This window comes from Podarcis vaucheri, assembly GCF_965113315.1.
Source record: "Podarcis vaucheri genome assembly, chromosome: 2".
NCBI classification, from domain to species: Eukaryota; Metazoa; Chordata; class Lepidosauria; order Squamata; family Lacertidae; genus Podarcis; species Podarcis vaucheri.
The window spans coordinates 10,938,525-10,956,610 of NC_138760.1; positions in this window are offsets into that span (position 1 = coordinate 10,938,525).

The following is an 18,086-nucleotide window of genomic DNA, read 5'->3' on the forward strand; positions in this document are numbered from 1 at the left end:
AAAATCGGACGTTCTGCAATTCACTCAAAAATGTTGGCAAACTGTTGCAAGTGATCCCCTGAAATGTTTTTCGGTGGAAACAGATGGGTTTTTATCATCGGAAACAGAATTAGCCCTTGACGTCTGAACAACTTTTTTTGAAAAAATCCCTAAGCCGCACGGTCAGAATTTCTGCTCAAAATCTGACGTTCTGCAATTCACAGAAAAGTGTTTGCAAACTGTTGCAAGTGATCCCCTGAAATGTTTTTCGGTGGAAACAGATGGGTTTTTAACATCGGAAACAGAATTAGCCCGCGACGTCTGAACAACCTTTTTTTGAAAAAATCCCTAAGCCGCGCGGTCATAATTTCTTCTCAAAATCTGACGTTCTGCAATTCACTCAAAAATGTTGGCAAACTGTTGCAAGTGATCCCCTGAAATGTTTTTCGGTGGAAACAGATGGGTTTTTATCATCGGAAACAGAATTAGCCCTCGACGTCTGAACAACTTTTTTTGAAAAAATCCCTAAGCCACGCGGTCACAATTTCTTCTCAAAATCTGACGTTCTGCAATTCACTGAAAAATGTTGGCAAAGTGTTTCAAGTGATCCCCTGAAATATTTTTCGGTGGAAACAGATGGGTTTTTATCATCGGAAACAGAATTAGCCCTTGACGTCTGAACAACTTTTTTTGAAAAAATCTCTAAGCCGCGCGGTCACAATTTCTGCTCAAAATCTGACGTTCTGCAATTCACAGAAAAGTGTTGGCAAACTGTTGCAAGTGATCCCCTGAAATGTTTTTCGGTGGAAACAGATGGGTTTTTATCATCGGAAACAGAAATAGCCCTCGACGTCAGAACAACTTTTTTGGAAAAAATCCCTAAGCCGCGCGGTTACAATTTCTGCTCAAAATCTGACGTTCTGCAATTCACTCAAAAATGTTGGCAAACTGTTTCAAGTGATCCCCTGAAATATTTTTAGGTGGAAACAGATGGGTTTTTATCATCGGAAACAGAATTAGCCCTCGACGTCTGAACAACTTTTTTTGAAAAAATCCCTAAGGCGCGCGGTCACAATTTCTTCTCAAAATCGGACGTTCTGCAATTCACTCAAAAATGTTGGCAAACTGTTGCAAGTGATCCCCTGAAATGTTTTTCGGTGGAAACAGATGGGTTTTTATCATCGGAAACAGAATTAGCCCTTGACGTCTCAACAACTTTTTTTGAAAAAATCCCTAAGCCGCGCGGTCACAATTTCTGCTCAAAATCTGACGTTCTGCAATTCACAGAAAAGTGTTGGCAAACTGTTGCAAGTGATCCCCTGAAATGTTTTTCGGTGGAAACAGATGGGTTTTTATCATCGGAAACAGAAATAGCCCTCGACGTCAGAACAACTTTTTTGGAAAAAATCCCTAAGCCGCACGGTCACAATTTCTGCTCAAAATCTGATGTTCTGCAATTCACAGAAAAGTGTTGGCAAACTGTTGCAAGTGATCCCCTGAAATGTTTTTCGGTGGAAACAGATGGGTTTTTATCATCGGAAACAGAATTAGCCCTCGACGTCTGAACAACTTTTTTTGAAAAAATCCCTAAGCCGCGCGGTCACAATTTCTTCTCAAAATCGGACGTTCTGCAATTCACTCAAAAATGTTGGCAAACTGTTGCAAGTGATCCCCTGAAATGTTTTTCGGTGGAAACAGATGGGTTTTTAACATCGGAAACAGAATTAGCCCTTGACGTCTGAACAACTTTTTTTGAAAAAATCCCTAAGCCGCACGGTCACAATTTCTGCTCAAAATCTGACGTTCTGCAATTCACAGAAAAGTGTTGGCAAACTGTTGCAAGTGATCCCCTGAAATGTTTTTCGGTGGAAACAGATGGGTTTTTAACATCGGAAACAGAATTAGCCCGCGACGTCTGAACAACCTTTTTTTAAAAAAATCCCTAAGCCGCGCGGTCATAATTTCTTCTCAAAATCTGACGTTCTGCAATTCACTCAAAAATGTTGGCAAACTGTTGCAAGTGATCCCCTGAAATGTTTTTCGCTGGAAACAGATGGGTTTTTATCATCGGAAACAGAATTAGCCCTCGACGTCTGAACAACTTTTTTTGAAAAAATCCCTAAGGCGCGCGGTCACAATTTCTTCTCAAAATCGGACGTTCTGCAATTCACTCAAAAATGTTGGCAAACTGTTGCAAGTGATCCCCTGAAATGTTTTTCGGTGGAAACAGATGGGTTTTTATCATCGGAAACAGAATTAGCCCTTGACGTCTGAACAACTTTTTTTGAAAAAATCCCTAAGCCGCGCGGTCACAATTTCTGCTCAAAATCTGACGTTCTGCAATTCACAGAAAAGTGTTGGCAAACTGTTGCAAGTGATCCCCTGAAATGTTTTTCGGTGGAAACAGATGGGTTTTTATCATCGGAAACAGAAATAGCCCTCGACGTCAGAACAACTTTTTTGGAAAAAATCCCTAAGCCGCACGGTCACAATTTCTGCTCAAAATCTGATGTTCTGCAATTCACAGAAAAGTGTTAGCAAACTGTTGCAAGTGATCCCCTGAAATGTTTTTCGGTGGAAACAGATGGGTTTTTATCATCGGAAACAGAATTAGCCCTCGACGTCTGAACAACTTTTTTTGAAAAAATCCCTAAGCCGCGCGGTCACAATTTCTTCTCAAAATCGGACGTTCTGCAATTCACTGAAAAATGTTGGCAAAGTGTTTCAAGTGATCCCCTGAAATATTTTTCGGTGGAAACAGATGGGTTTTTATCATCGGAAACAGAATTAGCCCTTGACGTCTGAACAACTTTTTTTGAAAAAATCCCTAAGCCGCGCGGTCACAATTTCTGCTCAAAATCTGACGTTCTGCAATTCACAGAAAAGTGTTGGGAAACTGTTGCAAGTGATCCCCTGAAATGTTTTTTGTTGGAAACAGATGGGTTTTTATCATCGGAAACAGAATTAGCCCTCGACGTCTGAACAACTTTTTTTGAAAAAATCCCTACGCCGCGCGGTCACAATTTCTTCTCAAAATCGGACGTTCTGCAATTCACTCAAAAATGTTGGCAAACTGTTGCAAGTGATCCCCTGAAATGTTTTTCGGTGGAAACAGATGGGTTTTTATCATCGGAAACAGAATTAGCCCTTGACGTCTGAACAACTTTTTTTGAAAAAATCCCTAAGCCGCACGGTCACAATTTCTGCTCAAAATCTGACGATCTGCAATTCACAGAAAAGTGTTTGCAAACTGTTGCAAGTGATCCCCTGAAATGTTTTTCGGTGGAAACAGATGGGTTTTTAACATCGGAAACAGAATTAGCCCTCGACGTCAGAACAACTTTTTTGGAAAAAATCCCTAAGCCACGCGGTCACAATTTCTTCTCAAAATCTGACGTTCTGCAATTCACTGAAAAATGTTGGCAAAGTGTTTCAAGTGATCCCCTGAAATATTTTTCGGTGGAAACAGATGGGTTTTTATCATCGGAAACAGAATTAGCCCTTGACGTCTGAACAACTTTTTTTGAAAAAATCCCTAAGCCGCGCGGTCACAATTTCTGCTCAAAATCTGACGTTCTGCAATTCACAGAAAAGTGTTGGCAAACTGTTGCAAGTGATCCCCTGAAATGTTTTTCGGTGGAAACAGATGGGTTTTTAACGTCGGAAACAGAATTAGCCCGCGACGTCTGAACAACTTTTTTTGAAAAAATCCCTAAGCCGCGCGGTCATAATTTCTTCTCAAAATCTGACGTTCTGTAATTCACTCAAAAATGTTGGCAAACTGTTGCAAGTGATCCCCTGAAATGTTTTTCGGTGGAAACAGATGGGTTTTTATCATCGGAAACAGAATTAGCCCTTGACGTCTGAACAACTTTTTTTTGAAAAAATCCCTAAGCCGCGCGGTCACAATTTCTGCTAAAAATCTGACATTCTGCAATTCACAGAAAAGTGTTGGCAAACTGTTGCAAGTGATCCCCTGAAATGTTTTTCGGTGGAAACAGATGGGTTTTTATCATCGGAAACAGAAATAGCCCTCGACGTCAGAACAACTTTTTTTGAAAAAATCCCTAAGCCGCGCGGTCACAATTTCTTCTCAAAATCGGACGTTCTGCAATTCACTCAAAAATGTTGGCAAACTGTTGCAAGTGATCCCCTGAAATGTTTTTCGGTGGAAACAGATGGGTTTTTATCATCGGAAACAGAATTAGCGCTTGACGTCTGAACAACTTTTTTTGAAAAAATCCCTAAACCGCACGGTCACAATTTCTGCTCAAAATCTGATGTTCTGCAATTCACAGAAAAGTGTTGGCAAACTGTTGCAAGTGATCCCCTGAAATGTTTTTCGGTGGAAACAGATGGGTTTTTATCATCGGAAACAGAAATAGCCCTTGACGTCTGAACAACTTTTTTTGAAAAAATCCCTAAGCCACGCGGTCACAATTTCTTCTCAAAATCTGACGTTCTGCAATTCACTGAAAAATGTTGGCAAAGTGTTGCAAGTGATCTCCTGAAATGTTTTTCGGTGGAAACAGATGGGTTTTTATCATCGGGAACAGAATTAGTCCTCGACGTCTAAAAAACTTTTTTTGAAAAAATCCCTAAGCCGCGCGGTCACAATTTCTTCTCAAAATCGGACGTTCTGCAATTCACTCAAAAATGTTGGCAAACTGTTGCAAGTGATCCCCTGAAATGTTTTTCGGTGGAAACAGATGGGTTTTTATCATCGGAAACAGAATTAGCCCTTGACGTCTGAACAACTTTTTTTGAAAAAATCCCTAAGCCGCGCGGTCACAATTTCTTCTCAAAATCTGACGTTCTGCAATTCGCAGAAAAGTGTTGGCAAACTGTTGCAAGTGATCCCCTGAAATGTTTTTCGGTGGAAACAGATGGGTTTTTATCATCGGAAACAGAAATAGCCCTCGACGTCAGAACAACTTTTTTGGAAAAAATCCCTAAGCCGCGCGGTCACAATTTCTGCTCAAAATCTGACGTTCTGCAATTCACTCAAAAATGTTGGCAAACTGTTTCATGTGATCCCCTGAAATGTTTTTCGGTGGAAACAGATGGGTTTTTATCATCGGAAACAGAATTAGCCCTCGACGTCTGAACAACTTTTTTTGAAAAAATCCCTAAGCCGCGCGGTCACAATTTCTGCTCAAAATCGGACGTTCTGCAATTCACTGAAAAATGTTGGCAAAGTGTTGCAAGTGATCTCCTGAAATATTTTTCGGTGGAAACAGATGGGTTTTTATCATCGGAAACAGAATTAGCCCTTGACGTCTGAACAACTTTTTTTGAAAAAATCCCTAAGCCGCGCGGTCACAATTTCTTCTCAAAATCTGACGTTCTGCAATTCACTCAAAAATGTTGGCAAACTGTTGCAAGTGATCCCCTGAAATGTTTTTCGGTGGAAACAGATGGGTTTTTATCATCGGAAACAGAATTAGCCCTTGACGTCTGAACAACTTTTTTTGAAAAAATCCCTAAGCCGCACGGTCACAATTTCTGCTCAAAATCTGACGTTCTGCAATTCACAGAAAAGTGTTGGCAAACTGTAGCAAGTGATCCCCTGAAATGTTTTTCGGTGGAAACAGATGGGTTTTTAACATCGGAAACAGAATTAGCCCTTGACGTCAGAACAACTTTTTTTGAAAAAATCCCTAAGCCGCGCGGTCACAATTTCTTCTAAAAATCTGACGTTCTGCAATTCAGTGAAAAATGTTGGCAAAGTGTTGCAAGTGATCTCCTGAAATGTTTTTCGGTGGAAACAGATGGGTTTTTATCATCGGGAACAGAATTAGCCCTCGACGTCTTAAAAACCTTTTTTTGAAAAAATCCCTAAGCCGCGCGGTCACAATTTCTGCTAAAAATCTGACGTTCTGCAATTCACAGAAAAATGTTGGCAAACTGTTGCAAGTGATCCCCTGAAATGTTTTTCGGTGGAAACAGATGGGTTTTTATCATCGGAAACAGACTTAGCCCTCGACGTCTGAGCAACTTTTTTTGAAAAAATCCCTAAGCCGCGCGGTCACAATTTCTTCTCAAAATCTAACGTTCTGCAATTCACTCAAAAATGTTGGCAAACTGTTGCAAGTGATCCCCTGAAATGTTTTTCGGTGGAAACAGATGGGTTTTTATCATCGGAAACAGAATTAGCCCTTGACGTCTGAACAACTTTTTTTGAAAAAATCTCTAAGCCGCGCGGTCACAATTTCTGCTAAAAATCTGACTTTCTGCAATTCACTCAAAAATGTTGGCAAACTGTTGCAAGTGATCCCCTGAAATGTTTTTCGGTGGAAACAGATGGGTTTTTATCATCGGAAACAGAATTAGCCCTCGACGTCTGAACAACTTTTTTTGAAAAAATCCCTAAGCCGCGCGGTCACAATTTCTTCTCAAAATCTGACGTTCTGCAATTCACTGAAAAATGTTGGCAAAGTGTTGCAAGTGATCTCCTGAAATATTTTTAGGTGGAAACAGATGGGTTTTTATCATCGGAAACAGAATTAGCCCTTCACGTCTGAACAACTTTTTTTGAAAAAATCCCTAAGCCGCGCGGTCACAATTTCTTCTCAAAATCTGACGTTCTGCAATTCACTGAAAAATGTTGGCAAAGTGTTGCAAGTGATCTCCTGAAATATTTTTAGGTGGAAACAGATGGGTTTTTATCATCGGAAACAGAATTAGCCCTTCACGTCTGAACAACTTTTTTTGAAAAAATCCCTAAGCCGCGCGGTCACAATTTCTGCTCAAAATCTGACGTTCTGCAATTCACAGAAAAGTGTTGGCAAACTGTTGCAAGTGATCCCCTGAAATGTTTTTCGGTGGAAACAGATGGGTTTTTAACATCGGAAACAGAATTAGCCCGCGACGTCTGAACAACTTTTTTTGAAAAAATCCCTAAGCCGCGCGGTCACAATTTCTTCTCAAAATCTGACGTTCTGCAATTCACTCAAAAATGTTGACAAACTGTTGCAAGTGATCCCCTGAAATGTTTTTCGGTGGAAACAGATGGGTTTTTATCATCGGAAACAGAATCAGCCCTCGACGTCAGAACAACTTTTTTTGAAAAAATCCCTAAGGCGCGCGGTCACAATTTCTTCTCAAAATCTGACGTTCTGCAATTAACTCAAAAATGTTGGCAAACTGTTGCAAGTGATCCCCTGAAATGTTTTTCGGTGGAAACAGATGGGTTTTTATCATCGGAAACAGAAATAGCCCTAGACGTCTGAACAACTTTTTTTGAAAAAATCCCTAAGCCGCGCGGTCACAATTTCTGCTCAAAATCTGACGTTCTGCAATTCACAGAAAAGTGTTGGCAAACTGTTGCAAGTGATTCCCTGAAATGTTTTTCGGTGGAAACAGATGGGTTTTTAACATCGGAAACAGAATTAGCCCACGACGTCTGAACAACTTTTTTTGAAAAAATCCCTACGCCGCGCGGTCACAATTTCTTCTCAAAATCTGACGTTCTGCAATTCACTGAAAAATGTTGGCAAAGTGTTGCAAGTGATCTCCTGAAATATTTTTCGGTGGAAACAGATGGGTTTTTATCATCGGGAACAGAAATAGCCCTTGACGTCTGAACAACTTTTTTTGAAAAAATCCCTAAGCCGCGCGGTCACAATTTCTTCTCAAAATCTGACGTTCTGCAATACACTCAAAAATGTTGGCAAACTGTTGCAAGTGATCCCCTGAAATGTTTTTCGGTGGAAACAGATGGGTTTTTATCATCGGAAACAGAATTAGCCCTTGACGTCTGAACAACTTTTTTGGAAAAAATCCCTAAGCCGCGCGGTCACAATTTCTTCTCATATTCTGACGTTCTGCAATTCACTCAAAAATGTTGACAAACTGTTGCAAGTGATCCCCTGAAATGTTTTTCGGTGGAAACAGATGGGTTTTTATCATCGGAAACAGAATTAGCCCTTGACGTCTGAACAACTTTTTTTGAAAAAATCCCTAAGCCGCGCGGTCACAATTTCTTCTCAAAATCTGACGTTCTGCAATTCACTCAAAAATGTTGGCAAAGTGTTGCAAGTGATCTCCTGAAATATTTTTAGGTGGAAACAGATGGGTTTTTATCATCGGGAACAGAAATAGCCCTTGACGTATGAACAACTTTTTTTGAAAAAATCCCTAAGCCGCGCGGTCACAATTTCTTCTCAAAATCTGACGTTCTGCAATTCACTCAAAAATGTTGGCAAACTGTTGCAAGTGATCCCCTGAAATGTTTTTCGGTGGAAACAGATGGGTTTTTATCATCGGGAACACAATTAGTCCTCGACGTCTGAACAACTTTTTTGGAAAAAATCCCTAAGCCGCGCGGTCAAAATTTCTGCTCAAAATCTGACGTTCTGCAATTCACAGAAAAGTGTTGGCAAACTGTTGCAAGTGATCCCCTGAAATGTTTTTCGGATGAAACACATGGGTTTTTAACATCGGAAACAGAATTAGCCCGCGACGTCTGAACAACTTTTTTTGAAAAAATCCCTAAGCCGCGCGGTCACAATTTCTTCTCAAAATCTGACGTTCTGCAATTCACTGAAAAATGTTGGCAAAGTGTTGCAAGTGATCTCCTGAAATATTTTTCGGTGGAAACAGATGGGATTTTATCATAGGGAACAGAATTAGCCATTGACGTCTGAACAACTTTTTTTGAAAAAATCCCTAAGCCGCGCGGTCACAATTTCTGCTAAAAATCTGACGTTCTGCAATTCACTCAAAAATGTTGGCAAACTGTTGCAAGTGATCCCCTGAAATGTTTTTCGGTGGAAACAGATGGGTTTTTATCATCGGAAACATAATTAGCCCTCGACGTCTGAACAACTTTTTTTGAAAAAATCCCTAAGCCGCGCGGTCACAATTTCTTCTCAAAATCTGACGTTCTGCAATTCACTGAAAAATGTTGGCAAAGTGTTGCAAGTGATCTCCTGAAATATTTTTAGGTGGAAACAGATGGGTTTTTATCATCGGGAACAGAAATAGCCCTAGACGTCAGAACAACTTTTTTGGAAAAAATCCCTAAGCCGCGCGGTCAAAATTTCTGCTCAAAATCTGACGTTCTGCAATTCACAGAAAAGTGTTGGCAAACTGTTGCAAGTGATCCCCTGAAATGTTTTTCGGTGGAAACAGATGGGTTTTTAACATCGGAAACAGAATTAGCCCGCGACGTCTGAACAACTTTTTTTGAAAAAATCCCTAAGCCGCGCGGTCACAATTTCTTCTCAAAATCTGACGTTCTGCAATTCACTGAAAAATGTTGGCAAAGTGTTGCAAGTGATCTCCTGAAATATTTTTCTGTGGAAACAGATGGGTTTTTATCATCGGGAACAGAAATAGCCCTTGACGTCTGAACAACTTTTTTTGAAAAAATCCCTAAGCCGCGCGGTCACAATTTCTTCTCATATTCTGACGTTCTGCAATTCACTCAAAAATGTTGACAAACTGTTGCAAGTGATCCCCTGAAATGTTTTTCGGTGGAAACAGATGGGTTTTTATCATCGGAAACAGAATTAGCCCTCGACGTCAGAACAACTTTTTTGGAAAAAATCCCTAAGACGCGCGGTCACAATTTCTTCTCAAAATCTGACGTTCTGCAATTCACTCAAAAATGTTGGCAAACTGTTTCAAGTGATCCCCTGAAATATTTTTAGGTGGAAATAGATGGGTTTTTATCATCGGAAACAGAATTAGCCCTTCACGTCTGAACAACTTTTTTTGAAAAAATCCCTAAGCCGCGCGGTCACAATTTCTGCTCAAAATCTGACGTTCTGCAATTCACAGAAAAGTGTTGGCAAACTGTTGCAAGTGATCCCCTGAAATGTTTTTCGGTGGAAACAGATGGGTTTTTAACATCGGAAACAGAATTAGCCCGCGACGTCTGAACAACTTTTTTTGAAAAAATCCCTAAGCCGCGCGGTCACAATTTCTTCTCAAAATCTGACGTTCTGCAATTCACTCAAAAATGTTGGCAAACTGTTGCAAGTGATCCCCTGAAATGTTTTTCGGTGGAAACAGATGGGTTTTTATCATCGGAAACAGAATTAGCCCTTGACGTCTGAACAACTTTTTTTGAAAAAATCTCTAAGCCGCGCGGTCACAATTTCTGCTAAAAATCTGACTTTCTGCAATTCACTCAAAAATGTTGGCAAACTGTTGCAAGTGATCCCCTGAAATGTTTTTCGGTGGAAACAGATGGGTTTTTATCATCGGAAACAGAAATAGCCCTAGACGTCTGAACAACTTTTTTTGAAAAAATCCCTAAGCCGCGCGGTCACAATTTCTGCTCAAAATCTGACGTTCTGCAATTCACAGAAAAGTGTTGGCAAACTGTTGCAAGTGATTCCCTGAAATGTTTTTCGGTGGAAACAGATGGGTTTTTAACATCGGAAACAGAATTAGCCCACGACGTCTGAACAACTTTTTTTGAAAAAATCCCTACGCCGCGCGGTCACAATTTCTTCTCAAAATCTGACGTTCTGCAATTCACTGAAAAATGTTGGCAAAGTGTTGCAAGTGATCTCCTGAAATATTTTTCGGTGGAAACAGATGGGTTTTTATCATCGGGAACAGAAATAGCCCTTGACGTCTGAACAACTTTTTTTGAAAAAATCCCTAAGCCGCGCGGTCACAATTTCTTCTCAAAATCTGACGTTCTGCAATACACTCAAAAATGTTGGCAAACTGTTGCAAGTGATCCCCTGAAATGTTTTTCGGTGGAAACAGATGGGTTTTTATCATCGGAAACAGAATTAGCCCTTGACGTCTGAACAACTTTTTTGGAAAAAATCCCTAAGCCGCGCGGTCACAATTTCTTCTCATATTCTGACGTTCTGCAATTCACTCAAAAATGTTGACAAACTGTTGCAAGTGATCCCCTGAAATGTTTTTCGGTGGAAACAGATGGGTTTTTATCATCGGAAACAGAATTAGCCCTTGACGTCTGAACAACTTTTTTTGAAAAAATCCCTAAGCCGCGCGGTCACAATTTCTTCTCAAAATCTGACGTTCTGCAATTCACTCAAAAATGTTGGCAAAGTGTTGCAAGTGATCTCCTGAAATATTTTTAGGTGGAAACAGATGGGTTTTTATCATCGGGAACAGAAATAGCCCTTGACGTATGAACAACTTTTTTTGAAAAAATCCCTAAGCCGCGCGGTCACAATTTCTTCTCAAAATCTGACGTTCTGCAATTCACTCAAAAATGTTGGCAAACTGTTGCAAGTGATCCCCTGAAATGTTTTTCGGTGGAAACAGATGGGTTTTTATCATCGGGAACACAATTAGTCCTCGACGTCTGAACAACTTTTTTGGAAAAAATCCCTAAGCCGCGCGGTCAAAATTTCTGCTCAAAATCTGACGTTCTGCAATTCACAGAAAAGTGTTGGCAAACTGTTGCAAGTGATCCCCTGAAATGTTTTTCGGATGAAACACATGGGTTTTTAACATCGGAAACAGAATTAGCCCGCGACGTCTGAACAACTTTTTTTGAAAAAATCCCTAAGCCGCGCGGTCACAATTTCTTCTCAAAATCTGACGTTCTGCAATTCACTGAAAAATGTTGGCAAAGTGTTGCAAGTGATCTCCTGAAATATTTTTCGGTGGAAACAGATGGGATTTTATCATAGGGAACAGAATTAGCCATTGACGTCTGAACAACTTTTTTTGAAAAAATCCCTAAGCCGCGCGGTCACAATTTCTGCTAAAAATCTGACGTTCTGCAATTCACTCAAAAATGTTGGCAAACTGTTGCAAGTGATCCCCTGAAATGTTTTTCGGTGGAAACAGATGGGTTTTTATCATCGGAAACAGAATTAGCCCTCGACGTCTGAACAACTTTTTTTGAAAAAATCCCTAAGCCGCGCGGTCACAATTTCTTCTCAAAATCTGACGTTCTGCAATTCACTGAAAAATGTTGGCAAAGTGTTGCAAGTGATCTCCTGAAATATTTTTAGGTGGAAACAGATGGGTTTTTATCATCGGGAACAGAAATAGCCCTAGACGTCAGAACAACTTTTTTGGAAAAAATCCCTAAGCCGCGCGGTCAAAATTTCTGCTCAAAATCTGACGTTCTGCAATTCACAGAAAAGTGTTGGCAAACTGTTGCAAGTGATCCCCTGAAATGTTTTTCGGTGGAAACAGATGGGTTTTTAACATCGGAAACAGAATTAGCCCGCGACGTCTGAACAACTTTTTTTGAAAAAATCCCTAAGCCGCGCGGTCACAATTTCTTCTCAAAATCTGACGTTCTGCAATTCACTGAAAAATGTTGGCAAAGTGTTGCAAGTGATCTCCTGAAATATTTTTCTGTGGAAACAGATGGGTTTTTATCATCGGGAACAGAAATAGCCCTTGACGTCTGAACAACTTTTTTTGAAAAAATCCCTAAGCCGCGCGGTCACAATTTCTTCTCATATTCTGACGTTCTGCAATTCACTCAAAAATGTTGACAAACTGTTGCAAGTGATCCCCTGAAATGTTTTTCGGTGGAAACAGATGGGTTTTTATCATCGGAAACAGAATTAGCCCTCGACGTCAGAACAACTTTTTTGGAAAAAATCCCTAAGACGCGCGGTCACAATTTCTTCTCAAAATCTGACGTTCTGCAATTCACTCAAAAATGTTGGCAAACTGTTTCAAGTGATCCCCTGAAATATTTTTAGGTGGAAATAGATGGGTTTTTATCATCGGAAACAGAATTAGCCCTTCACGTCTGAACAACTTTTTTTGAAAAAATCCCTAAGCCGCGCGGTCACAATTTCTGCTCAAAATCTGACGTTCTGCAATTCACAGAAAAGTGTTGGCAAACTGTTGCAAGTGATCCCCTGAAATGTTTTTCGGTGGAAACAGATGGGTTTTTAACATCGGAAACAGAATTAGCCCGCGACGTCTGAACAACTTTTTTTGAAAAAATCCCTAAGCCGCGCGGTCACAATTTCTTCTCAAAATCTGACGTTCTGCAATTCACTCAAAAATGTTGGCAAACTGTTGCAAGTGATCCCCTGAAATGTTTTTCGGTGGAAACAGATGGGTTTTTATCATCGGAAACAGAATTAGCCCTTGACGTCTGAACAACTTTTTTTGAAAAAATCTCTAAGCCGCGCGGTCACAATTTCTGCTAAAAATCTGACTTTCTGCAATTCACTCAAAAATGTTGGCAAACTGTTGCAAGTGATCCCCTGAAATGTTTTTCGGTGGAAACAGATGGGTTTTTATCATCGGAAACAGAATTAGCCCTCGACGTCTGAACAACTTTTTTTGAAAAAATCCCTAAGCCGCGCGGTCACAATTTCTTCTCAAAATCTGACGTTCTGCAATTCACTGAAAAATGTTGGCAAAGTGTTGCAAGTGATCTCCTGAAATATTTTTAGGTGGAAACAGATGGGTTTTTATCATCGGAAACAGAATTAGCCCTTCACGTCTGAACAACTTTTTTTGAAAAAATCCCTAAGCCGCGCGGTCACAATTTCTTCTCAAAATCTGACGTTCTGCAATTCACTGAAAAATGTTGGCAAAGTGTTGCAAGTGATCTCCTGAAATATTTTTAGGTGGAAACAGATGGGTTTTTATCATCGGAAACAGAATTAGCCCTTCACGTCTGAACAACTTTTTTTGAAAAAATCCCTAAGCCGCGCGGTCACAATTTCTGCTCAAAATCTGACGTTCTGCAATTCACAGAAAAGTGTTGGCAAACTGTTGCAAGTGATCCCCTGAAATGTTTTTCGGTGGAAACAGATGGGTTTTTAACATCGGAAACAGAATTAGCCCACGACGTCTGAACAACTTTTTTTGAAAAAATCCCTAAGCCGCGCGGTCACAATTTCTTCTCAAAATCTGACGTTCTGCAATTCACTCAAAAATGTTGGCAAACTGTTGCAAGTGATCCCCTGAAATGTTTTTCGGTGGAAACAGATGGGTTTTTATCATCGGAAACAGAATTAGCCCTTGACGTCTGAACAACTTTTTTTGAAAAAATCTCTAAGCCGCGCGGTCACAATTTCTGCTAAAAATCTGACTTTCTGCAATTCACTCAAAAATGTTGGCAAACTGTTGCAAGTGATCCCCTGAAATGTTTTTCGGTGGAAACAGATGGGTTTTTATCATCGGAAACAGAAATAGCCCTAGACGTCAGAACAACTTTTTTGGAAAAAATCCCTAGGCCGCGCGGTCAAAATTTCTGCTCAAAATCTGACGTTCTGCAATTCACAGAAAAGTGTTGGCAAACTGTTGCAAGTGATCTCCTGAAATATTTTTCGGTGGAAACAGATGGGTTTTTATCATCGGGAACAGAAATAGCCCTAGACGTCAGAACAACTTTTTTGGAAAAAATCCCTAAGCCGCGCGGTCAAAATTTCTGCTCAAAATCTGACGTTCTGCAATTCACAGAAAAGTGTTGGCAAACTGTTGCAAGTGATCCCCTGAAATGTTTTTCGGTGGAAACAGATGGGTTTTTAACATCGGAAACAGAATTAGCCCGCGACGTCTGAACAACTTTTTTTGAAAAAATCCCTAAGCCGCGCGGTCACAATTTCTTCTCAAAATCTGACGTTCTGCAATTCACTGAAAAATGTTGGCAAAGTGATGCAAGTGATCTCCTGAAATATTTTTCGGTGGAAACAGATGGGTTTTTATCATCGGGAACAGAAATAGCCCTTGACGTCTGAACAACTTTTTTTGAAAAATTCCCTAAGCCGCGCGGTCACAATTTCTTCTCATATTCTGACGTTCTGCAATTCACTCAAAAATGTTGACAAACTGTTGCAAGTGATCCCCTGAAATGTTTTTCGGTGGAAACAGATGGGTTTTTATCATCGGAAACAGAATTAGCCCTCGACGTCTGAACAACTTTTTTTGAAAAAATCCCTAAGCCGCGCGGTCACAATTTCTTCTCAAAATCTGACGTTCTGCAATTCACTCAAAAATGTTGGCAAACTGTTTCAAGTGATCCCCTGAAATATTTTTAGGTGGAAACAGATGGGTTTTTATCATCGGAAACAGAATTGGCCCTTGACGTCTGAACAACTTTTTTTGAAAAAAACCCTAAGCCGCGCGGTCAAAATTTCTGCTCAAAATCTGACGTTCTGCAATTCACAGAAAAGTGTTGGCAAACTGTTGCAAGTGATCCCCTGAAATGTTTTTCGGTGGAAACAGATGGGTTTTTAACATCGGAAACAGAATTAGCCCACGACGTCTGAACAACTTTTTTTGAAAAAATCCCTAAGCCGCGCGGTCACAATTTCTTCTCAAAATCTGACGTTCTGCAATTCACTCAAAAATGTTGGCAAACTGTTGCAAGTGATCCCCTGAAATGTTTTTCGGTGGAAACAGATGGGTTTTTATCATCGGAAACAGAATTAGCCCTCGACAACTTTTTTTGAAAAAATCCCTAAGCCGCGCGGTCAAAATTTCTGCTCAAAATCTGACGTTCTGCAATTCACAGAAAAGTGTTGGCAAACTGTTGCAAGTGATCCCCTGAAATGTTTTTCGGTGGAAACAGATGGGTTTTTATCATCGGAAACAGAATTAGCCCGCGACGTCTGAACCACCTTTTTTGAAAAAATCCCTAAGCCGCGCGGTCACAATTTCTTCTCAAAATCTGACGTTCTGCAATTCACTGAAAAATGTTGGCAAAGTGTTGCAAGTGATCTCCTGAAATATTTTTCGGTGGAAACAGATGGGTTTTTATCATAGGGAACAGAAATAGCCCTTGACGTCTGAACAACTTTTTTTGAAAAAATCCCTAAGCCGCGCGGTCAAAATTTCTGCTCAAAATCTGACGTTCTGCAATTCACAGAAAAGTGTTGGCAAACTGTTGCAAATGATCCCCTGAAATGTTTTTCGGTGGAAACAGATGGGTTTTTAACATCGGAAACAGAATTAGCCCACGACGTCTGAACAACTTTTTTTGAAAAAATCCCTAAGCCGCGCGGTCACAATTTCTTCTCAAAATCTGACGTTCTGCAATTCACTGAAAAATGTTGGCAAACTGTTGCAAGTGATCCCCTGAAATGTTTTTCGGTGGAAACAGATGGGTTTTTATCATCGGAAACAGAATTAGCCCGCGACGTCTGAACAACTTTTTTTGAAAAAATCCCTAAGCCGCGCGGTCACAATTTCTTCTCAAAATCTGACGTTCTGCAATTCACTGAAAAATGTTGGCAAAGTGATGCAAGTGATCTCCTGAAATATTTTTCGGTGGAAACAGATGGGTTTTTATCATCGGGAACAGAAATAGCCCTTGACGTCTGAACAACTTTTTTAGAAAAAATCCCTAAGCCGCGCGGTCACAATTTCTTCTCATATTCTGACGTTCTGCAATTCACTCAAAAATGTTGACAAACTGTTGCAAGTGATCCCCTGAAATGTTTTTCGGTGGAAACAGATGGGTTTTTATCATCGGAAACAGAATTAGCCCTCGACGTCTGAACAACTTTTTTTGAAAAAATCCCTAAGCCGCGCGGTCACAATTTCTTCTCAAAATCTGACGTTCTGCAATTCACTCAAAAATGTTGGCAAACTGTTTCAAGTGATCCCCTGAAATATTTTTAGGTGGAAACAGATGGGTTTTTATCATCGGAAACAGAATTGGCCCTTGACGTCTGAACAACTTTTTTTGAAAAAATCCCTAAGCCGCGCGGTCAAAATTTCTGCTCAAAATCTGACGTTCTGCAATTCACAGAAAAGTGTTGGCAAAGTGTTGCAAGTGATCCCCTGAAATGTTTTTCGGTGGAAACAGATGGGTTTTTAACATCGGAAACAGAATTAGCCCACGACGTCTGAAAAACTTTTTTTGAAAAAATCCCTAAGCCGCGCGGTCACAATTTCTTCTCAAAATCTGACGTTCTGCAATTCACTGAAAAATGTTGGCAAACTGTTGCAAGTGATCCCCTGAAATGTTTTTCGGTGGAAACAGATGGGTTTTTATCATCGGAAACAGAATTAGCCCTCGACAACTTTTTTTGAAAAAATCCCTAAGCCGCGCGGTCAAAATTTCTGCTCAAAATCTGACGTTCTGCAATTCACAGAAAAGTGTTGGCAAACTGTTGCAAGTGATCCCCTGAAATGTTTTTCGGTGGAAACAGATGGGTTTTTATCATCGGAAACAGAATTAGCCCGCGACGTCTGAACAACCTTTTTTGAAAAAATCCCTAAGCCGCGCGGTCACAATTTCTTCTCAAAATCTGACGTTCTGCAATTCACTGAAAAATGTTGGCAAAGTGTTGCAAGTGATCTCCTGAAATATTTTTCGGTGGAAACAGATGGGTTTTTATCATAGGGAACAGAAATAGCCCTTGACGTCTGAACAACTTTTTTTGAAAAAATCCCAAAGCCGCGCGGTCACAATTTCTGCTAAAAATCTGACGTTCTGCAATTCACTCAAAAATGTTGGCAAACTGTTGCAAGTGATCCCCTGAAATGTTTTTCGATGGAAACAGATGGTTTTTTACATCGGAAACAGAATTAGCCCGCGACGTCTGAACAACTTTTTTTGAAAAAATCCCTAAGCCGCGCGGTCACAATTTCTTCTCAAAATCTGACGTTCTGCAATTCACTGAAAAATGTTGGCAAAGTGTTGCAAGTGATCTCCTGAAATATTTTTCGGTGGAAACAGATGGGTTTTTATCATCGGGAACAGAAATAGCCCTTGACGTCTGAACAACTTTTTTTGAAAAAATCCCTAAGCCGCGTGGTCACAATTTCTTCTCAAAATCTGACGTTCTGCAATTCTCCCAAAAATGTTGGCAAACTGTTGCAAGTGATCCCCTGAAATGTTTTTCAGTGGAAACAGATGGGTTTTTATCATCGTAAACAGAATTAGCCCTCGACGTCTGAACAACTTTTTTTGAAAAAATCCCTAAGCCGCGCGGTCACAATTTCTTCTCATATTCTGACGTTCTGCAATTCACTGAAAAATGTTGGCAAACTGTTGCAAGTGATCCCCTGAAATGTTTTTCGGTGGAAACAGATGGGTTTTTATCATCGGAAACAGAATTAGCCCGCGACGTCTGAACAACTTTTTTTGAAAAAATCCCTAAGCCGCGCGGTCACAATTTCTTCTCAAAATCTGACGTTCTGCAATTCACTGAAAAATGTTGGCAAAGTGA